Source organism: Triturus cristatus, chromosome 5_2, assembly GCF_964204655.1.
Source record: "Triturus cristatus chromosome 5_2, aTriCri1.1, whole genome shotgun sequence".
Taxonomy (NCBI): domain Eukaryota; kingdom Metazoa; phylum Chordata; class Amphibia; order Caudata; family Salamandridae; genus Triturus; species Triturus cristatus.
Genome location: NC_140588.1, coordinates 1,018,283,571 through 1,018,300,216, shown reverse-complemented (window position 1 = coordinate 1,018,300,216; position 16,646 = coordinate 1,018,283,571).

Here is a 16,646-nt window from a genome sequence, read left to right as displayed (position 1 = left end):
GTCACGTAAATACACACTCAGCCTCTAGCACAGGCACAACATGCACTTATACGCATTTTGTTTTACTTACCTCATCTGCGAGGGAAGGACATATTCCAGCAAATTGTACCCATAATTCACTATTAGTGTAATAAAATAGAAAAATATTGAGCGAAAACAAAGCCCCAACTGACGTCCATAAGGATGGTCTGCAACTGTGTTCATGGCACTCTCTTTGCCACCTCTGAAGCCAGGGGTCGCAGCTGCGACTCCTGGTGATCCCTCAATGACGCCCATGGTTTCAGTGAGTGTTTATCATTTGAGCATAACCAAGTAAAATATCTTTGATTTGTTGTGAGCCTATTAAAAATCTTTGTTTCCATCACACTTCAGAAATACAAAAAAATGCTTCATTGTTGCTTTCCTAACCGCTGAATGTGTACAGGTCATTTATAGGTATTTACATTTTGTTGTGTTTTACAAGAAATTACATCCTACAGCCTTTCCATTGACACTTACTGTATTCCAGCAAGATTGACACATAAATCACTTTACTTTTTTTCTCTGACTGCAAAGTGAGGATTCTGTAAACACCAATCGCCATGTTAAAAAATAAGCAGCAGTTTGTCAGAAGACTTAGGGGCCTATTAGGATGGTGAGCGGACTTTAGTCCGCCTGCCACCCTAGCGGTGCTGGGACCGGCCGCCAGTGTTGCGGCGGTCCCGCACCGGCAATTAGGATGCCACCGTGGTGGTGCAATCCTCTATTCCCAGCATTGTGGCAGGTGGTGCACAAGGTGATAGGCACCGCGCTGTGCCTGCCACCTTGTCCGTGACAATGTAGGGGGGTACCATAGGTACCCCCATGTGCACTCCCGACCCCTCTCAAAACCCTGGGGGCCCGCAACGTGCCTCCGTATGCAAATTCCGCATGGCTTTCCATGGCGGGGTCTCCGCCATGGAAAGCCCTGCACCGCTGCCCATGCTAATATGGATGGCCGTGTCTAGCAGACACCGTGACCATATCCAGCCCCTTTTCCGCCCGGTCGACTGGTCGACCGGCGGAAAACCGGCAAACGGTCTTTCCGTCTGTCTTGATCCCCCCCGCCATACTAATATGCCGGGGAGGAAATGGGTGGCGGGCCGGGTATGATGTAGGGCGGATAGGCACCGCCATGCGGGCCGTGGCGACCCACCCTACATCATAATAGACCCCATAGCCTGACATTTGACATCTGTCTTTGAAGTGCAGCAACTGTGACAAGATAAATGCAGAAGTTAAAGGCATCTTTATTTATTGCTTGAATTTTCACAACCCACTAAAATAGGCTCACAACTCAGCAAGGCAGGTATGGGAACACATGGAGAGAAATATTGCCTTTCAGCGGGAAATGGTCCAAAGCTCTGTTTTTAATATCAAATCAGGGCCTTCGGTGGTCATATCACTGAAAATACAAGATTTGAAAATAATGTTGTCTACGGGTGCTCGTGGAAGACAATTTCTATGGACTGGAATCTAGAGAATGATAAAGTGCCAGAAATATAAAAATAAGAAAGTCCCTCAGCAGAAAGCAATTCTGGTATTTCACTGACCTCTACTGGTCGTTTTCTATCAAGACAGTTAAATAGAGGCAGCTGAACAGAAAACAAAGACCCTAAGCGGAAGCAGACAAGTCCTACGGCTGACCTCCAGAGCCCACAAAGTACATACGCATATAAGTATATACTAAAGTATATTCAAGAGGTTTTGAATGCTCAACCTAAAAACACTGCCCAAGAAGCTTTGCTGTGCCACGCAGAAAGCACTGGGGTCAAAGATGCAGATTTCAGGGACTTTTAGAATACTTTGGCGGTCATTAGTATAGAGGGCGGATCGCCACCTCCCGTATGGCAGTGGCGATCCGCCCGCTAAAAATTACCGCCCGCTGACAAATTCCCCCCTGCCACATTACCATGGCGGGGGGGACCCCGGTGGACGGGAAGACCGTCCACCGGTTTTCCACCGTAGGCAATCCGCCCAATTGCCTACCGGGCGGAAAAGCATTTCATATGGTGAGCCATCCATATCACAATGCATGCGGGGACCTGCCTTTCCATCATGGCAATGCGGCCACGGAAAGGCAGGTGGTTTTTTACATTGGGGGCATGTAGCGGGGGTGGGGGTGCACATGGGGGGTACCTATGGCACCCCCCTGCATTTCAATGTACAACGTGGCAGGCACCACGCGGTGCCTGTCACATTGTGCATTGAAATGCACAACCTGCCTTTGTGGCATTGCGGCGGGTGGTGCTCTCTGCACCGCCCGCCGCAATGTTGAAGATGCGCCATGCGCCCGCCAGTGTGGCGGGCACATACTAATCAGGAGTGCGGGAGCACCGCACCCTCAGCGGGCGGTCCCGTTTCCCGAGGGTATGGCAGGCTGACAAAGTCCACCCGCCATACTAATGGGGGCCTTTGTTTCTCAGTGGCAGTGAGAAGATAGAAACAAACATTTGGCCTGGTCTCCCTTGCTTCATTTTCAACAGCAATTTCGTTAGTAAATAATGCACATGTCCCTACTGTCTTAATTGCTGTTTTAATCCAATTTCAGTATTTGGTAGCTTGATGCAGGGCCACTAGGTGTCTGCCTGGATTACCTGGGCTGTAAATATTCCTTGGATTATTTGTTTCTTTCTTTCTTGAAGTGATTCTTTTTTGCACAGGAACGGCCCTGTTAGAGAGCAAACTATTAGGTCTAGATTTACTTATAGGTCGCCATCTTAAGAAATTGGTTGTCTGTGCTTCATTTCATTGTCACTTTTTGCATGTTTTTTAAGGAAGGTGTTAACTTGAGCCATACACGTTTTCACTACAGGACGGGGGAGGGGGCCTCTAGGTAGGTGGGGTCAATGCATTTGAGTGGACATGGAGAACTTGTCTTCTATTGGTCGATAGTGTCATCTATACTTTGGGCATCATGGCTCTGAGGGTCCGATTCCGGTCGGAAGGGCTCCGACCGACGGTCGGAGCCCTTCTGACCGATTCAGATCATGTCGGCCGGATTCCTTTCCGACCGAGCCATTCCGATGGGCTCGGTCGGAAAGGAATCCGAATCCCAGTACTCCCCCGGCTGCCTCTTTTCGACCGAGGGAGTACGATGGCAGTTTTTCACTGCCTTTTCATGACGGTTTTTCCAGCACGAAAAGGCAGTCAGAAACTGTCTTTGGGGGCCCCCAGTAGAGCCCCCATGGGTGCGAGGCTGCCGTATGGCGGCCTGGGGGCACCAACGGTGACCCTCTGGGGATCCCTGCACCCGGTGGCAGGCACCTTGGGGTGCCGTCCACAGGGTGCAGGGATGAACTGCACGCCTGCTTTCCACGATACAGGCCTGCATTCCGCTCGGAATGCATGCTTGCATTGTGTTGGATATGAGTGCGACCGAACCCTGTTCGGTCGCATCTTACTAGCAGGGCCGAAACCGACGACAGCAGGTCGGTCGGTTACGGCTGCTGCCCGATGTCGGACGGACCTGAGTCCGTCCCACATCGCAATCGGCCCCTTAGTAGGCACCAAACATCAGGAGGGGCATGATAAACAATGTAAAGCAGTTACTGCCCGTGGTCTCTGAGGGCCAGTTTTAATGAGCTGGATGTACCTTCTGTTGATCCCCTTGGTTTCACTGAATAATGCAGTCAGGATAGGCACATTTTCAGAGGGAAATACATTTAAATAATTGTCTTTGATAGTCTCATTGCATTTTTTCTTACTGCAGTGCCCGCATGTGTCTCTATTCTTCTTTCTTACAGGTAGAGTCGGAAAAATTACATGCTTCCTTGAGAGGCAATATTCCTGGTGCACAGTCAAAATATCGATTTTTAAATATCGACCTACCTTAATATCGAGTAGGGACAGAATATCGAAGTCAAGAATATCGTTGACCAAAATATTGTTTTTTTTTAATATCGAAGTAAGTAATATCGTTAGCAAAAATATTGTTGTCAATAATATCGAAAAAAATGTTAGTGTTATGTATTTTAGTATGTATTTTATATGCATTTTTAACATTTTATTTTAATGTATTTTTATAATTTTTAAATATATGTATTAAGGGCCATATGTAGGTAGCCTAATACCGGTCGGTAACGGCCGATTTTCGGTAAATATCCCGTTACCGACCGGTATTTAGGCTTGTGCTATGTAGGGGGAACATTTCAGGATTCGGTAATTTACCGAATCGGTAAAATTACCGAATCGGTAATTTTACCGATTCGGTAAATACCGAATCCTGAAATGAGATGTAGGTGACACTCAAATGAGTGATGTGTAGGGAAAATTATTCTGTATTTAGCACCAAATATATGTTGGTGCTAAATACCGAATTCATTGCAAAAAGCAATATTTTGCTGCACTAACAGTGCCATGTGGCAGACATACATGCCCTTAGGGCATGTATGTGCGCCACATGTGCACATATGCAGGAATCAGGGGTGCAACAGGGTGTCAATGTGACACCCTGCCACCCTTGAATGTGCTCCCCCGATTACCGAATCGGTATTTACCGATTCGGTAATGAGGCATACCTTCCCATTGATTCCTATGGGCCTCCAGGCCCATAGGAATCAATGGGAAGGTATGCCTCATTACCAAATCGGTAAATACCGATTTGGTAATTACCGAATTTCTCCAATTCGGTAATAATTACCGAATGATTACCTACATACGAGTTACCACTTCTTAAATACCGAATCGGTAAAGTTCGGTATTTAAGAAGTGGTAACTTGTATGCTACCTACATATGGCCCTAAATGTTTAGAAATAAGTACTTTTTTTAAAGTACATTTTGTGTTTTAGCATCAGAGTCAGTTGTGGGTTTATAAGGGAATAGGGTGGAAAGTAATGTAATTATAATTCATTCATTAATATGTTTTTATTTATTGTTATTGATTATTAATTTATTGTTAATTAATTATTAATTGGCAAATAATTTTTATTAATCAGTTAGTGTTTAATTATATTAATTATAATTAATGTATTATTCATTTTTATTTATTGTTATTGTTAATTAATTTGTTGTTAATGATTAATTGGTATTTTTTATTAATTGATTGATAATTAAATTACTTGTGTATATTTTATATGCATCGTGTTGTGTGTTAATGGGGGAATAGTATGGGAAGTAATTTAATGTTATTTAAGTAAATATTAATTAAATGGTATTGGTATTTAGCAATAATATTTGTGTTAATTAATTATTAATATGTTATTTATTTTACAAAAATTATTTAATTGATAAGTATGTTAATTTAATCCCTACACTATCCTACATTTTCCACACTGTTACACTCACTGGAGTTGGAATAGTAATTGTTACCCCTACGCTTTCCAACACTGTCCCTACTGTTGAACTCCCTGGAGTAGGAATAGTCATTTTAACCCCTACGCTATCCAACACTTTCCCTATTGTTGCACTAGCTGGAGTGGGAATAGTAACTTTTACCCCTATGCTCTCCAACACTTTCCCTACTGTTGCACTCCCTGGAGTGGGAATTGTAATTTGAACCCCTACGCTATCCAACATTTTCACCACTGTTGCACTGTTTGGAGTTGGAATAGTAATTTTATTCCCTCTGCTATCTAATATTGTTTGTATTATTTTAGCTAATGTAGTATATACTTAATCTAAAAATATATATATATATTATTGTTTATTTGTTACATCTATTCATTTAATTTATATTATTGTTTTCTTTGTATATATCTATTTATAATTTATAAGATTTTTTTAAACAATTTATAAGTTATTAAAATAATTATTAAAACATATTTATAAGTATTTATATTATATATTATATGTATATGTTTAATGTATTTTTAAATTACGTATATATTACTTGTCATTTTTAAACATTGTAAAATATTTTTAACCATTTTTTAAAAATTATATGTATTATTTACTTTATTTTAAAAAAAAATAATTTAAAAAAACACGATATTTTTAACAACGATATTTTTTACATCGATATTTTTTTCGATATTTTTGTACTTACCATAATGTAGATAGGATGTCGATATTCTTGATTTCGATATTCTTGCTGCGATTTTTCTGTAGGTCGATATTCTGACCTTCGATATTTTGTCAGTGATTCAATATTCCCTCAACTAAGCATGGCATTTACGAATGGTGCAGCAGAAAAGAAAATGGGCACTTCCAAGGTGACCACCATTGTTCTAGGAGTTGGTATCAAAGCCTCTAAATTTCATCAAAAGTGAAAACAGCCTGGCATACCAGCTACAATACCAGGAACTGAGCTTGCTCCTGCTGAAGGGGGGGTGATAGTGATAGTGTTGGTGGTGAACAAAATAGCCCCCTTCTACCTTAAACATCTCTAAACTTAATGGGGACTGATGACCCAATAGAGATATACAGACAGAGTAATGACAAAGAGGGACACACTCCATCTGCACGTCATTTAAGTTGGATTGCTGAGGAGCAGGAATCCAAGCCAAAATCCCACAGCAAGCACGGGTCAATACCACGCGTATCAATGAAGCGAACGTAGTGACCCATAGTCAATGAACAGACAGCAGTCTAATAACCACGTGCACAGGGGATTTATGCTCACTGGATTTGCCTGTGAGCTCGCTGCACTCAAACACTGCAAAAAGGTACAAATATTTAGACTGCAACATTATAGGCACGACTAGAACTATGGTTACAATTGTAGTGTGCAGGCTCTGCCACATGGGCCAATAGATTGTCAATGTTTTCAGATGGGGAAGCCCCCTCCCAGCCATACAGTCATTCATTCCAATGGACTGCCCTACAAGAAAAAGAGGGAGCAGTGTCAGCTGTCCTTCCTTCCATGCCCTGGTGCAAAATCAAACCCACAGCAGCATGATTCTGTGCATGTCTGCAATCTCATAATGACCAAGATGTCACCGTGCAGCCATTTCCAAGGGGCGATTCCGATCCGGGTCGGAAAGCACTCCGGCCGAGCCGGATCCGGAGTGTTTTCCGACGGAGCCAGAGTCCTGCAGTCTGACCGAGCGAGTATGATGCGGCCGTATGCTGTCGGACTCGGTTCGGTTGGACTTTCATAGAAGTCAATGGGAGCCAGTCGTACGACGCGTACATGGGCTCCCATTGACTGCATGGGTACGTCGTGGACAAGTGCGCCCCCTACAGTGAGTACGCGTCGGTGCCATCCGCACCATACATGCCTGTGTTGGGGAAACCCATGGGTCTCCCGCTGTGTCTGAGTCGTAGGGCTGCGGGTGATGGGGGGTCTGACGCGGACCCCCAAAGGCAACCACCCGGACGATTTGCGAGTCGTGAATCGCATCCATTGCACGCCATGGTTAGCTTACGACCGAGACGTACGGAGCGGTTCGGACCCGGAAACGAGTCGATCGGTGAATTTCATGTAGCTCGCATCGTACTTGCTCGCTCGTACAGCTGTATGAGTCGGGTGGAAAACTCGCATATGGCGCGTAGTTTTTCTGGCCGGATCGCGTTTGGTGCCCTTCCGACCCGGATCGGAATCGGCCCCCAAGTAGTAGTTTTGCAACCACCCTTAAAGACTCCACACATGTATGGTTGTGGCACCAGATTAAAATAGGACTATATTTTAGTCTTTTGAGTATAGATGCCTAGTGACCCCAAACAATAATATTGTCCTAGACAAAATGATGCGTGTCCTCCTTCCATACTCCAGTGAAAGGAAAACATTTGTGAAGTCAATATGACCACAATTTTAGGCAACAAGCCACACATACTCATTCGTTATCACTGTGACTGATCTTCACAAAACAAAGTTTCTGTGTTTTACAGATGCAATAAAAGACGCAAATGGATACTGCCTCTTAGGTGACTGTAAATTGTCCTTATTTTGATCCAGGCATTCAAACCATTTATATTTAAAGCAATAATGCAGTATTTTTCTTCACATATGAGAGAAAATGTCCACAGGCGTGGTTCTAATAGCATATATAACAAGCATTTGCATAGCCTATAGGTCCCGCCTTTGGGACCCCTGCTACCTTAGAGACAAATTTCGGGGGGTGGGGGTTAATTCTTCCAGCAGTAGTAAGAGTGGAGATGCAGGAGCTCTGAGAAGGGGTGACAAAACAACAAAGCCTCATTAACAAGCAAATGGTCTTTTGAAGACCTGTGAAGTACTTGGGTGCGGCTGTGTGTGTGCCCGGGGCGGGAAGCTGTCTCAGCCCAGGATACCACACACGAGGTGGGGGGGAGGCGAGGGGCTTAAGCCCTTTGAGCCCAATGGGCGTTGCGCGCCTGACTGCACATGATACCGTTTTCTACAGGCTCTGGAAAAGCCAATTCGTCCAGCCTGAGACGCCATTGGAATGCACCTGCGCGTGGAGAGGTACATTATCTGTGAAACTAAGCAGCACCCCAAACACAAGACCGCTCACCGCTGAAGAAAGCCCTCCCGTATAAAGAGAAAAAATAGCACTGGCTAATACGGGAAAATACTTACGAATGTGGGAACAACAGTTAAATAATTGGCACATACAGAGCATTGTCCAAACAGCAGGTCAGAAAATGATGCATTTAGTCAAGACTTGATGCAAAATCACAACCCTTTACTCTCCTGTACTGGAACTTGATGAAGGGTCTTCTAGCAAGCAAAATGATGCCATTCCAGGTGAGTGCCTAGTTTGTCCGAGCCGTTCTCACGGCACTTTCACCTGTGGGATTTCTTTAGCATTTATAGCACGTGCCCACGCATCCATCACAGCTCAGGTTATGGAGCAGCAAAGTCTCTTAGGAAGACCTGCATTCCACCGGGTAAGAAGAACGCTGACGCGTGCACTCTCGACCGAGCTTGAAAGACATAAGCCTGGGCACATTTGTGCTTCCCTAACTTGTGTCTAAGTCACATCATATTCTATTCGCCCCTAATACACTTCAGTGAGTTTACTGGTTAGTATAGTTTGACAGGGGGAATTTGTTATTCTAAAATGAAGAGCTCTTTTAATTTCAAAAATATTTTATTGAATTGAGAAGAAAAGATCTAAAAGTGCAACAACTACAATCCATAAAATAATAACCGACCGCTTGTGAACCGAAAAATAAATGGAGAAGCACAAGGTTAACAGAGGCGAGAGAGTGCTTACTGACAGGGTGAGAAGAGAGGGGAGTAGTGACAGCAGACATCAAGGGGGTGGAGGAGGCTTAATGAGCCATGACAGAAAGGCAGATGGCGGCTGCGGGCGTGCACGCTCACGTGCACTCAAGCTTTAGGCCACCAAAAGCCTCTGGTGGCACTTTTAAAAGCCACTTACAAAATGTCTCGAAGAGACAGCATGCGCTGTCTCAGGCGAGACCTAAAAACGGGAGAGAGACCCCTTATTGTAGCCAGGGGACTAGGGTACTATTAGCAAGTCAAACAAGCATTTGCAATGCAATAGGTCTCACATTTACTAGAGTTTGAGCTATTGGCATTGTAGATTACAATGCCTTTTATTAATGTGTTGATTTTTTAAACAAATAAATAAAAGCCATTGTCATTTACAATGCTACTAGCATAAACTCTCGCAAATGCAAGACCTATTGCATTGTAAATGCTTGTTTTTTTTAACTTGAAGCCATGTTGCACAGCAGCTGAACTGTGCAATATGTAAAAAAAGTTGGAATGCTATTCTCCCCTAAAATCTATGAAAAAAACATGCTTCACTCCCCACCTGTAATGTATGCACTGTTTCAGTGCATGTGCACAGCGCGCTCTGTCCCGTGTCTGCTTTAGCAAATACGCCCACAAAGGAAGTTTTAATGAAGATTCCCAGATTGTGTTGAAACAGCCCTCTGCAGTAGTGCAGTTAGTAGCCGGTTAGGTTCTTCTTGCAAGGGGGTATTTAAGGCCCAAAAATCACTGAGCAGATGTCAGACAGCAGGCACCGGCAGGCCTCGACTGCTACAAGCACAATGCGCAGAATGAATGCATTCTTATGTTTATAGATGCAAGAAGGTGACATTGTACACTGAGCCCAAACAAAACAAACCCCATATAAATACCTGTCAGCCTTAAGTGCGGAGATAGCGTTGTGCTGGACTAGGCCCTGAAACCACGTGGGACAAATATGTATTGAAGAGACCTTCATCTCTCCCAGTGACACTGCGCCCAGCACTGCTGCAGTAGTGTTTAGTGAAGCAATTTGTGGTATTGGAGCAGGCGCAGCACAATTGGGAGAGACGAAGGTGCTATGTGATGTGCAGTGGTACAAACACGTGGCTAAAGACTCAGTGGCACGGCGAGCAGTAAGTATATAAGTAAGCAGTAAGAGATGTGCAGTGATGAGGGAAGTGGATTGTGGAGGTGAGGTGTGGTCACATTGAGGTGGCACGGAGCAGAGTAAGAAATAGAGACTGTCAGTGGAACAGGAAGAGGAACGGTGTGATGGTTGATAGGTGTAGAGGCATTGGGGCGGTAAAGTGGAACGATGAGCGGTAGTGTAAGCGACGAGCAGTCCAGTGTGAAAGGGAGGGGTATAGGTTGAACTTCAGCAGTGCAGAGTTAAAGCGAGGCTTACTGTGATAAGGGAAAGTGACCAAGGGTTGGGCTGGGCAAGGTGCACTAAAGGTGGTAAAACATTAGATTTTCACAGCTCTAGGAGATGACAGAGGATGTGATAGAAAGAGCTATATGTAAAAGCATGTTATTCTTATACAGTTGTATAAACAAAATAGAGAATAAACAATTCTACATTGAAAAGGGCCATTAGAAGCTGTACTGGGTAAATAAGGAGAGATTGGGCCTTATTAAATATTGCTTGTCATAGAGGGGCTTAATACCACACTTGGTAAATACAGATATCACCCCCCTACTGAGTTCCACACATAGTGAAAATTGGTGTGGAGAAAAAACTGTGGTATTAGTGCACAAGCACTAATCTCGATCAATGTGCAGAATTGCCGCCCGGTGAGAATGGGGCCCTCAGTAGTGCTTGTGGGGTTAGCTGCTGGTCGATATTGAGTGAAAGAGTTGGACCAAATATTAAACACTTACACGGACTGCGGCGAAGGGCAGCAGTGCCCGCTGCCCTGAACAAAGCATGTTTCTGCAGAGCTCTGAACACATGTATTACTCGAACATGAGCTGTAGGAGAAAAAGGAGCCGCGGTGGGTACAATAAGTGGTAGTTTTCAGTATTGTAACACTATTCTGTGCAGTGACTGTGCTTCACATCCAGATTGCCACTGCCCGCGCCCACTGTGGAACGAGGCGAGAGGCAAGGACAAAGAACAGGCAGGAACGCCATTACAGAGAGACTCCAATAAAGTCGCATTCCAATGACATCGGAAAACTAATGTCCACGGGGGGAAGGCAGCGCGCGGGTCCCGGATCGATCCAGAGTGTGGGCTGGCAGCAGCGGGGCAGGTGCGCGCTGATTAGCTCAGGGGCATTAGTTCATCAATGGAAAGCTGGCGGGGCGCCCGTTGATAAATTAAAGCGCCACATGGGCACAATATGCTTCAAACCTGCATAGCACATGCAATGCGTTAACTAGGGTGGGAAGGAAGACGGCCATCTTTAGTGCTGGAATATGGTAAGCACTAAACACGCTCACAGTAACCAATGACGGCCAATGGAGTCATGGCCTTGGGTTCTCATATTAAAGAACGTACAAATGGCGTAATGAGGACAGCCGTCGCTTAATCACTGACAGGTCACCTCAAAGTCTCATCCTTCCAGCTCATAACTAAATTAAATTAGATCCAATCACATGCACATGGGGCACCCGAGCGCCTTTCACTATTAAATAACATTTAAATTTGCAGCGCTCGCCGCGAGCTGTGGGGGGTGGGGGGAGAAGCAGGAGTTGTGTGCGCGCGCTAAAAGAAAAACAAGAGCGCGAGTGGTGCATGTATGAAAAGAAGCCCGGGAGATGTGTGTGGGCGTGCACACGCACGCTGCAAAAGTGAAAGTGATCGCCATGCACTTAATGACCCGTGACAGGAGGAAAGACAGATGGCGGCTGCGTGCGTGCACGCGCGCGTAACCGCAAGCTGGTAGCCGGCAAAGCCTGTGGAAGCACGTTGAAAACCCGCTTTCTAAATGTCTCGCAGAGCAACACATGAGCTGGCTCAGGCGAGACCTAAAAACAGGTAATTCCTTGGTTTGTGCAAAGAACTAATATCAGAGAGGCTTAACTCCCAGCTGAATCATAATGGTTCTAATAGCCACAATTCTAAGCGATATAGACTGATGGCTGCATTGTTGGGTTAGAACCTCCAAGCCTGGGTTCTTCTAATCCTGCCTCTGCAATTGATCTAAAAATTATGTGAGCCCAGACAATCCCTCTTTCTGCTTTTGTCACAAGCTGTAAAATTGTGTATTAGGAAAAAAATCGGACTCTGCTGTCTGTGTAAGATGTTCCTCCCCATTATAATGTCAGTCGGTCCACATTCAAAATTCTCTTCTACATAAAACACAACATTTTTGAGATTTTCCTGCTGCAATCGAAATGTTTGGAGGTCATCTGTGGTAAATCGGATGCCTAAAGCACAGATATTTTTATTTCTATCTTTCAGAATTGTTTGAGTTTCTCTCTGGAAAGGACCTATGAGAGCTTCAAAGATGAGCACCGAAAACCTGCATTAACTTAACAAAGACCCAATCGAAAGATGGATGTTTTGCTTTAGAAATTAAATTTTTGGCGTGGATAGTATAGTTTTCATCCTACTTTAAATATGTGAGACTCGGGAGCGCCTCTAAGTGTCCCTCCCCCAGACCATGTCCAGTATACGTCCCAGCTGAACCCCTTGACGTAGGAAACGACAGCTGTATTTTCTAAATGCTGTTGTCCCTTTGCAATAATGTACGTCATTTCTCAAAGCTCTAAAATGGAGAAAAGGCGACTCACTTGCTTTATGTAAACAGCCACAAATAAATGAAAAGCTAAACACACAAGCGCATCGAACCCATAACATTGTAGCCCGAGTCGGTCATTTCAACTCACAGCCAGCTTTCCGTGGCTTTCATTTCCCCCTTATTTTAATGGATGACTCCATTCTGGGACAGAAATTGCGCTAAACAAAACACCGCTAAACACAGGGAGACATACACTCAAAAAGCTGTATTTAAGTGGAAACTAAAGAAACTTGTTTCGAGAGTCGCAGGAGTGAGGACGGAGGAGACTGCACTCGCAGATAAAGGGTTTTATCCCTGCACAGAGACCCGCTTCCATCAGAGGCGCGCTTCAATGCGAGGCACAGGGAGGAGCTTTTAGCGGTTTTTACCCCTCGGGAAACCTTTGCCATTGCCGGAGATCTGGAGTGCCTGCCTGTCGGAGCGGGATTAAAAAGGTGAACGCGAGCTGTGTTTATCCTCTGCAGCATCCTCCTCTTCTCTGTAGTGAGCTGCAGGGCGCGCGGCCATCTGCACGGGCCAGAGGAAGGGGGGAGCAGCGCCCGCGTCTCTAGAGCTGGATGCGGTAAGAACAAGCATTGGCAATGCAATACGATTCACATTTACGCGAGCCCTATTGCATTGCAAATGGTCATGCGTGTGGGTGATGAGGCACGGTGGGGGGTGGCGAGAAGGCATCGAACTGTGGGGGGGGGTGCAAAGGAAGAAAGTAGTCTGTACTGTGAAGGGGCCAGTAGCCATGGAAGGATACAAATGGCCGATATGGCTGTCATGGGGAGGGTATAACAAGCTTAAAACCAATCGGAAGGCAGCATTTATAACCTAAGCCAATGAACCACACTATAGTGTATACGAATGTATGTCGATACTTCGCATACCATTAATTCGCATGATTTTACTGCAATGTTTTTACTTAGCATAAACCATTACTTCGCAAGATTTAACTGTGCATGCATTTATAACGCAAATGGTTATAAATGTACTATAGTTTATGCTAATTAAAAACATTGCACTAAAACCATGCTTACACTACACTACCTTACACTACCTTACACTACTTAAACACCACTACACTACCCTAAACCCTAATACACTACCCCCTACATGACCTTCCCCCTTCCCCCTGCCTGGACTCTGCACTCTAACACTACACTTCACGTCCCCCCGACACTACCCTAAACACTACCCTACACTACACAAACACCACAACACTACACTAAACCCTAAAACACTACCCCCAGTACGACCCTGCCCCTACCCCCAAGCTGGTCCCTACACTAAAACACTACCCTACACTACACAAACACCACAACACTACCCTAAACCCTAAAACACTACCCTACGCTACACTAACACCACATCACTACCCTAAAACCTAATACACTACCCCCTACACGACCTTCCCCCTGCCTGGACCCTACACTCTAACACTACACTTTACGACCCCCCCGACACTACCCTAAACACTACCCTACACTACACAAACACCACAACACTACACTAAACCCTAAAACACTACCCCCAGCACGACCCTGCCCCTACCCCCAGTCCTGTCCCTACTCCCAAACACTACCCTGCACAACCCCCCGACACTACCCTAAACCAAAATACACTACTCTACACTACAAAAACACAACTACACTACCCTAAAACCAAAAAGACTACCCCCTGCACGACCCTCACCCTACCCTTAACCCTTAAATACTACACAGCCCCTCTTACCTCTCCCTCCTTGGTTCCTCTCTTCTCCTTCAGCCGTGGTTCCCCTTCTCCGGGCTTCCAGCGTCAGTTGTGCATGTCGTTGTGTGGAAACGGAAGCACATCCGTTTCCACACAAGGATGTTGATAGCCTTTGCTTCACAAGCATTACAACGCATGCGATGTTACAACTTGCGGAGTAAAGGCTACGCGTTGTAACATCACATGCGTTGTAATGCTTGCGAAGTAATGGTATGCGGACTAACATCCGCGTACTAATGGCTGTTTACCGTGTATACTGCGTGCCTCGCAAAGCCATAGCAGCGCATTCGCGCTGCAACGCGAGGCGAGACCTAAAAATAAGCAGCAGTTTGTCAGAAGACATAGCCTGACATTTGACATCTGTTTTTGAAGTGCAGCAAATGTGACAAGATAAATACAGAAGTTAAAGGCATCTTTATATATTGCTTGAATTTTCACAACCCACTAAAAATAGGCTCACAACTCACCAGTGGGTCGCAGCCCACAGTTTGGGAAACACTGCACTGGACCATCCCGAGTCACTATGCTCCATGGATTAACCTTTTCAACATTCACAGACTTGCCAAATCTGGAAGATCGCTCTTTCACAAATCTTGATTTTCAAATTCTGATGCAATTCCTCACCACAAAGTTAAGTTTTTAAGCTAAACTTTTTTAACACACCACATTTTTATTTTCCTTCTTAGCAGCAACCCTATCCGCAACACTCTCTTGATTCATAATATCACTTCCGACTCAAGAAATCTTCCTTTTAAAGCGCCAAGGGGCATATTCACAAGGAACTATTGCTGAGTTAACAGCACTTGATCACAGCCAAAGTTGTGATAACTCTATCACCCCATTCACAAGCTGGTGTTAACAGCCCACAGCACCAGTTTACCTGCGATAGCAGCCACAAAAAACATCCCCACAGAAGACCCCCGCAACTATCGCTAATGAGATGCAGAGTAGGCGTTCCCGTGCCAACACCACTCCACAACATTCACAACGATCAGACAAAACTGCGATAAGAACACGAAACAGGTGATAAGGTGCGTTAGCAGCAGGAAAATAAGACCTGCTCTGACCTGGTGCTAAGTCGGACGACAGCCCGCACCACAAAAGGGAGCACAGCCCACAGCCACGCCTGAAGAACAACAGATGCACCCGGGCAACTGAACATGCAGGCCGGAGGGCCGAAAGGGAAATAACACCCACCGCAACCACCCCCCTCGACCAAAGACATGCCACATCAGCTACACCCAATCACGTACAAAATTATCCGCATGAGGTCGCAGAATCACAACTAGTGACATGCATGTGTCGTCACAAAAATGAGCATCACACATTTATTTCCGAAGCAACAAATCAAACTTTATTAAAATGAACACAGAAATGAAATGAAGACACATTGCGGCTCCCATCGGGCTAATCCGTAGGTCACAGCCTGCAAGACAAAAATCATGATGAGAAGGTGTGTCCTGCGCTCATCAAAGGACAGAGAGAAAGGAAGAGGCTGAGATAGAGAGAGAGAGGAAGAGAGGTAGAGAGAGAGAGAAGAAGAAGAGAGTGGGAGAGAGAGAGAGAGGAAGTGAGTGGGAGAGAGAATGAGAGGAAGAGGGGGAGAGAGAGAGAGAGAGAGAGAGAGAGAGAGAGAAGAAGAAAAGAGGGGGGAGAGAGAGAGAGAGAGAAGAGAGAGAGAGAGAGAGAGAGAGAGAGAGAGAGAGAGAGAGAGAGAGAGAGAGAGAGAGAGCGCCGCCCCTGCGCACCCAGGCCACACTGCTCACCTGCTGCCACCGGTGTGTTTCCAACCACTTGCAGGCATGTAGTGCAGTCCATTATGTCACACATCTGAGACAGACCCGTCATCTTAAACAGAGTCCAGATACATGTTTGGCACAGTACACACAATTGCACTAGACAACATCACCTGCCCGCCCATGCACACCCAGACAGAGGCACCCCAGACCCTCCCGCCGCCCATCGGAGCATGCCCGCCCATGCACAACCAGGCCGCACTGCTCACCTTCACCACCGGCGTGCAGACACGAGGTCCTACCACGTGCCACTGCAGGCC